Source organism: Palaemon carinicauda, chromosome 2 (genome assembly GCF_036898095.1).
Source record: "Palaemon carinicauda isolate YSFRI2023 chromosome 2, ASM3689809v2, whole genome shotgun sequence".
Lineage (NCBI taxonomy): Eukaryota > Metazoa > Arthropoda > Malacostraca > Decapoda > Palaemonidae > Palaemon > Palaemon carinicauda.
In genome coordinates, this window is record NC_090726.1 from 107,996,821 (window position 1) to 108,004,320 (window position 7,500).

The following is a 7,500-nucleotide window of genomic DNA, read 5'->3' on the forward strand; positions in this document are numbered from 1 at the left end:
CACAAACTTTCACACGAGGAGACAATGTGTTGACGTTAAGAAAGAATGTCAATTTGCCGAGGTTTTCATTATACGTCCTGTTTACAATTTGAATGACTACAGCAAATCCCAGGGTTAGCTCTTCCAACCAACATGACATATTACGTCATTTGTTTTAAACATGTAATATTAACTATTCTAATCATTACATATATATATATATATATATATATATATATATATATATGTATAAGTATTTATATATATATATATTTATATATAAATATATATATATATATGTATATATAAATATATATATATATATATATATATATATATATATATATATATATATATATATATATATATATATATGTATATATATATATATATATATATATATATATATATATATATATATATATATATATATACATAGATACATATATGTATATATGTATATATATATATATATATATATATATATATATATATATATATATATATATATATATACATATATATATATATATATATATATATATATATATATGTATATATATATATGTATATATATATATATATATATATATATATATATATATATATATATATATATATATATTTTTGGGCTCAAGCCATGTCGTCCTGATGGAAGTTCCTATAGGGTAGCTTCCTAGGGTATATTACAACTACGGCGATATTCCCAGAGAATTTACCTTAAGGTACCAGAATTCTAACTCCTGGAGCGAGTATCCCTCGTGAAAGGGATATCGCGACATATCAGAGGACGTATTCTAGACACGTCACATGGCAATCTACAACCTGGACAGAGATTTCGTCTCGTAGGAGGTGATTGACGAGATACGAATTCGGGAAAGAAAAAGGGGAGCCGCTCCCAAGGCTTCCCTATCCCCGATTCGTATGCGTGCCTGGCGCCAATCCTGGCGCCATCTGTATTCCTTTTTGCGTAGCTTAACAACTCGGTGTTTTTTCCTGTTTTTCTCGCAAATCTTGGATTTATTCGACTTTTCTTGGCTTCTTCGTCTTCGTCGGCCTCTGATAAGTTGAGTATAGTGTCTGTTATGTATAAATGTAGGCTCTTGGTAAAATTTTGAGTGATTAATAGGATTAATCTTTGATACAAGAGCCGTAGCCTACCAGAGGTGTCCTGGACACTGTCGCTCGCTAGGTATAAATTAGTTAGTCAGAGCAACATTCCTGGTTGTTTTGCTTTAATAAATTTTAGCTATTTAGCATTACATAGGATTTCCTTTCGTGCTTAGTATTATTTGGCGAAGTATTCGCCATTCTGGCCTACGCTAGGCCATGTAGCCTAGTCGTTTGGTCCTAGTACTTCATGCATGATTTTGGTTTTTCCGAGTGTAATTAAAATTTTATTGAAGCTTTAGGCTATATTTTATACATTTTAGACTGTGTGGAATATTTCCAAGATTGTATACGTGTGAGTTTCGGTGAATTAGGTAATCGATTCTCTTGGTGCCTAGGCTAATTGCTTATGGAGCCTTAGTATACTTTATCATACTCCCCGGTTGCTTTCTTTTCTTCGGAGAAGGTATGCAATCCCTTTCCCTCTGTTTAAGCCTTGGGCTTATCCCTAAGTGGTTTTTTCCGAATTTATTTTCGATAAAACTATACTGGGGTGTTACTGTACCTTCCTGTTCCTGTAGTTATGGTTCAAGAGGGACAGAACAAAAGAGTTTTTAGTCTGAGTCTGTGTTGTCTGGCTTGGGGCAGAGTCCCCCTCGCTGACCTAACACATACAAAGGGAGCTTAGCTCCCTTAGGTCACTACCGAAGGTTTCTGTAGTTATGATTCCTTCTTTTGTGATCGACCAGACTAAGTCCTGTTGCTGTTCTCGGGGGAGGATAAGTTCTTCCCTTGGGAGTAGCAACGCCTTCCTAGCTTTGGTGCTCTGGAAGCTGGCAAGTATTGCTGGCCTTTTCCCTTAGATCTCCCTTAGGCTAAGATAAGTTTCTTGGCTGCGGGTGATCTGTCACTAAAGCAAGGTTGGCAGGACCCTCTTGTCCCTTCCCCCTCTATCTCCGTAATGGCCTAGCCATTACTGTACTGTACCTTGCCGGCCGGCAGAGCTGGCCGGCAGGGGTCTTACTGTACTGTACGTCGTTCTACTTCTGGACCTAGTATAGGTTGGGATGTGGAATTGACTCAGCCCATTGCCGGCCGGCAGAGCTGCTGGCCGACAAGGGTCTTATGTTTTCGAGTGCTGCCCGGACCTCTCTTGGTCCCTCATCCATGCCTGCCGGCAGAGCCGGACGGCATTGGTCAAGGAAGCCTGAATTAGTTTCTCCCCTTCCTTATATGCACTCTTTCGGTTGCCGGGCTTGGAGGGTAGTGTACACTCTTATCCCGGCATCCATTCTATTTTCTTCTAGTGCTGTACCTGTCCCGGCTGCCGGCCTATGAGGCCGGCAGCCGGGCAGGTGTAGTTCTCTGGTTCTTTTGCTGCCGGCTGGCATCGGGCTTGTACCTTTGCCGGCCGGCTTATGTCAGTCCTTGTCTGCCGGTCACCAAGAGTGTGGCCGGCAGCTGGGTACTACCTTGTGTAGTTGCTGGCCGGCAGCCATTGCCGGCCAACACTGGCTGTTACTGGCCGGCAGTTGCTGCCGACCGGCACAGGCATTTGAACCAGAGTGCTGCCGCCCTATAGCTGTTAAGTAGTATACTTTAAAGCTAGTTGTGGTGTGTGCCGGCCGGCAAAGGCAGGCCGGCACACATCCCCCTATACTGTACTAGTATTCTTCTGTATAGCATATACAGTAAGAAGAAAACTATAGTAAAGGTTTTGGTACAGCACTGTATCTTCTAACACTATTGTGTTTTCTTGCACATCCCTTTGCTGTTGCCCTCAGATAGGAAGCTGAGTTCTTCCCTGTCTATTATCCAGGATTTTAAAATCATTGCTTAGGTGTGAGCTCCACCTGTTTCCTCTGGAAACCTTGCATTGGTTACTCTAGAAGAGATAAACCATTTTTTATTTTATTATCTGGAAGGCTGCAACAATGGGTTGTGAGGGAAACACAAGTGTGTGTCTTTCCTTTCTGAATTGTTATGCTATACTATGCATATCCAGTGATACATAGTTCACTTGATACTCATGGAAATTTCTTCTCTTTACAGAAGGACACTCCGAAGTGGGGAAGTTCTTTCTGCAATGTCAGCAGCAAGAACCTCTGCGGACATGAGTTTTGTAGGAGACACGCAGCATACGCTGTCTCCAAGGATGATCTCCGGTATTGGGACCCTCAGGTATGTACTGTGTGCACTAACCTGATTAATGAGACATTTAAATAGTTAGGAAGAAGCTTCGTACCTGGGTAAGGGGCTTCCAAAAGAACACTTCTGGCCCTTATCTTCCAAGTGAGAAGATGAGGGCGTATCTTTTCCCTAAGGCATCAGCTGATGCAGTGATTCCCAGCCTCAAGAAGAGATCCCCTAAGTTCAGATCCAGGTGGATGCTGAAGTCGCGGTCGCGATGCAAGACATCCAGCTAAATGACAGGATATCTGATGTGGACGGGTGTCAGGAGGAAGACCTCCTGGCAGAAGCCCAGGATGAAGTTCAAGCCCCTCTACATCGGCCGGTCTCCCAGTAGAGCTGGGACAGGCCCTCTCTTCTATTGTTGGAATGATCCAACAAATGCAGAAGGAGAATCAGGAGAAGGCGGCTGCAATGGAACTGCGAATGCAGTGCCTTGCAGAATCACATGGGCCCCAGAAAAAGCTCAATGTGAAAGACCTTCACTTGTGCTCAGATGCTAACCCATGGAGGTATGCTGAGCACATGCCGATGACGACTGGAAAGATCGTCATCTCGGATAAGCTGGGCTCAGTTCCCCTGGAGGGTGGAATTCTGGCCCAACAAGGCATCATATCCGGACTGTTATGTCCGGCTGAGGAAGGAACCAGCTTCAAAGGAGGAGACAGAGCCGAAGGAGGTCATAGTGATGGACCATGCTAAGGCTCAAGCTCTACTTTCATCCTCGATGAAAGAGAGGGGCTTCTCTAACTCAAAGGTAGCTGCATTGAATAGGAAGCTCCCTTCCTTTGTGTCCTCGCCTACTAGAGCCTTCCCCCTTTTACAGAAAGGGTTTCTGGCTGTACTAAAAGCAATCGAGGCCGGCAAGTCTTGCCCCTCCCTAGAGGAGTGTAAACCCTTGTCGCTGGCCCTGCCTATGGACCACAAAGACTGGAAGGACGTCCATCTTACGTTCTCAGTGGGAAAGTTGGAGGCTGATATTGCCGGACGTCAGTTTGGCAAGGACCTCCCTAAGCTGTCTGACTTTCTTTTGCGAAGTGAGTTCGATACAAAAGAAAGACTGACTGCCTCAATGTCTCTTCAGACTACTCTCGAGACGATGGCAAGTGACCCCAAGGTCCATGAAATGTTCATGATAGTGGCCAAGCCTCATCTGGCCACAGTGACGAAGGACCTTTATGGCTTCGTCAAGGCAAGGAGAGCTTGTAGGGAGTTCGTGTTTACCTCGGCTACGGTGAGGCACGAGCTAAAGAAACTAATCTCCTCCAACATTTGGGTAAAAGACCTTTTTCCCTACTGACTTGGTCAAAAAAGTTTTTGATAAAGCCGCCTTGGAGAATAGAAACCTTCTCCAGAAGTGGGCTCTGGCTATCAAAAGAAAGTCTTCCCCGGATGAGGGTCCTCAACCAAAGAGGAAGACTATGAGGACTAGGCTACCGTCTCGGCCAGCCAAGCCTCTTAGACAGCAACAGCAACTGCAATTGCCATTACCCCCAGTGCCCCAGATCGTGGCACAAACCCCGACCACCTTTCAGTGGGTACCCCAGGCCGTGTCGACACAGTCCACGGCAATTCACCCCAGCGTTCGAAGGGCAGTCTACTTCCTTTCGAGCAAAGCCTAGAGGAGCAGCCAGAGGCTCGTCTAGACGCCCCTCAAGGGGAAGGGGATTCAGGGGTGGTCGTGGTCAGGAAGGCAAGACCTCAGGACGGCAGTCCAAGTGAGGTGATACCGGTAGGAGGGAGACTTCTGAAATTTCGGGATCGGTGGACCTTCGATCCCTGGGCCCACAGCCTACTCAAGAATGGACTGGGCTGGAGCTGGTACAGCACTCCACCCCCGTACCTTCGGTTTTTCCAACACTCCACCCCCGTTATGGAGGAGTACTTTCAAGAACGGTTGGAGAAAAAGGGTGAAGCCCATCAATTTCTAAGGGAGGCTGTTTTGTGTTCCCAAGAAAGACTCGGAAAAGCTCAGAGTCATTCTGGACTTGTCGCCACTTAACAAGTTCATAGTGAATTGCAAATTCAAAATGCTAACACTGCAACACATAAGGACCTTACTGCCCAAGAGGGCATATTCCGTCTCTATAGACTTGTCAGACGCCTACTGGCACATTCCAATTAGCCATCGACTCTCCCCTACCTAGGGTTCAGGCTACAACGAAGACTATACGCCTTCGGAGCCATGCCATTCAGGCTAAACATAGCCCCAAGGATTTTTACGAAGCTTGCGAGCGTAGCTCTCAAACAATTTCGCCTAAAGGGAATTCAGGTAGTAGCCTACCTGGACGACTGGTTGGTGTGGGCAGCATCCGAGACAGAATGCTTGCAAGCTTCCAGTCAAGTGATCCAGTTCCTAGAGTACCTAGGCTTCAAGATCAACAGAAAAAGTCTCGACTTTCTCCATCTCAAAAGTTCCAGTGGCTAAGATCCACTGGGACCTTTTGTCACACCGTTTCTCCACCCCAGCGAAGAAAAGGAAGGAGATAGCGGGTTCTGTCAAGAGACTTCAAGATTCCGAAAGGATATCAAGACACGAGCAGGAGAGAGTACTGCGCTCTCTCCAGTTTGCTTCGGTGACAGACCCAGTGCTAAGAGCACAGCTAAAGGATGCAATCGGAGTTTGGAGAAGTTATGCATCAAACGCGTGAAGAGATCTGAGAAGACCAGCCGCTTCGGCTAAGTACTCTTCTCAGGCCTTGGTCCCAAGCCAGACATCTAAAGAAGTCAGGTTCTTCTTCAGCCACCTCCCCCATCGGTGACGATTCACTCAGACGCCTCAAAGGAGGGATGGGGAGGTCACTCTCATCGGAAAAAAGTCCAGGGGACTTGGTCCAGGCTATTCAAGACCTTTCTCATAAAACTTTCTAGAAGCTAGGGCAGTGCTCCTTACCTTAAAGAAAGTCTCCCCGCGTCATTCGTTCCACATAAAGTGGTAATAGACAGCGAGGTAGTTGTAAGATACTTGAATCGACAAGGATCGAGGTCACCACCTCTCAACCAGGTGATGTTGGCCGTCTTCCGATTGGCGGAAAAGAAGAAGTGGTACCTGTCGGCAGTTCACCTTCAAGGAGTCCGCAATGTGACAGCGGACGCTCTATCCAGGTTCACACCGATAGAGTCGGAATGGTCCTTAGACGCAGGATCATTCTCCTTCATTCTGAATCAGTCCCAGAACTGCAGATAGACCTCTTTGCGACGAAAGACAACAAGAAGTTGCCCCTGTACGTGCCCCGTACGAGGACCCCTTAGCGGAAGCAGTGGACGCGATGTCCCTCGACTGGAACAGATGGTCCAAGATTTATCTGTTCCCTCCTCACAACCTTCTGTTGAGGGTCCTCAACAAACTGAGATCCTTCAAAGGGTAGCGGCAATAGTGGCCCACAAGTGGCCGAACAGCGTGTGGTTCCTCCTGGCATTGGAACTGTAGCTGAAGTTTGTACCACTACCAGATCCAGTTCTGACCCAGCGAGTCCAGAAGTCAACTGTCTGCGCTTCATTACAGAAAACCCGGACCCTGCAGTTCATGATTTTCTCTCCCTAGCGGTGAGAAAGCGTTTCGGGATTTTGAAAGCCAGTATAGACTTCCTTGAGGAATATAAATGCAAATCTACTAGAAGGCAATATGAGTCATCTTGGAGAAAATGGGTGGCCTTTTGTCAAGGCGAAGATTCCGCAGGAGATCTTGACAGACTTCTGCTTATCTTTTTTCCCCACCTCCATGGTCAAGGGTTGGCAGCGAACACGATTTCAGCGTGTAAGTCTGCTTTGACAAGACCCATTCTATATGCCTTCCAGGTCGACCTAGGTAACGAGATCTTTAATAAAGTCCCGAAAGCCTGTGCTAGGCTCAGACCTTCAGCACCTCCAAAGCCCATTTCATGGTCTTTAGACAAGTTCTTCATTTCGCTTCTCTGTTGAGCAATGAAGAGTGTGCGTTAAAGGATTTGACACAAAAAGTTATTTTCCTATTTTGCACTCGCGTCCGGGGCCAGGGTTAGTGAGATTGTAGCCTCTCGAGAGAGGCAGGTCGTGTTCAGTTCCTGGATGGGGAAGAACTGAACCTGTTTCCGGATCCTACGTTTCTCGCCAAGAATGAGTTACCCACCAACAGGTGGGGTCCCTGGAGAATCTGCCCTCTGAAAGAAGATGCATCTCTATGTCCAGTAGAATGCCTAAAGGTCTATCTTCATAGAACTTCAGAATTCAAGGGTGGTCAAC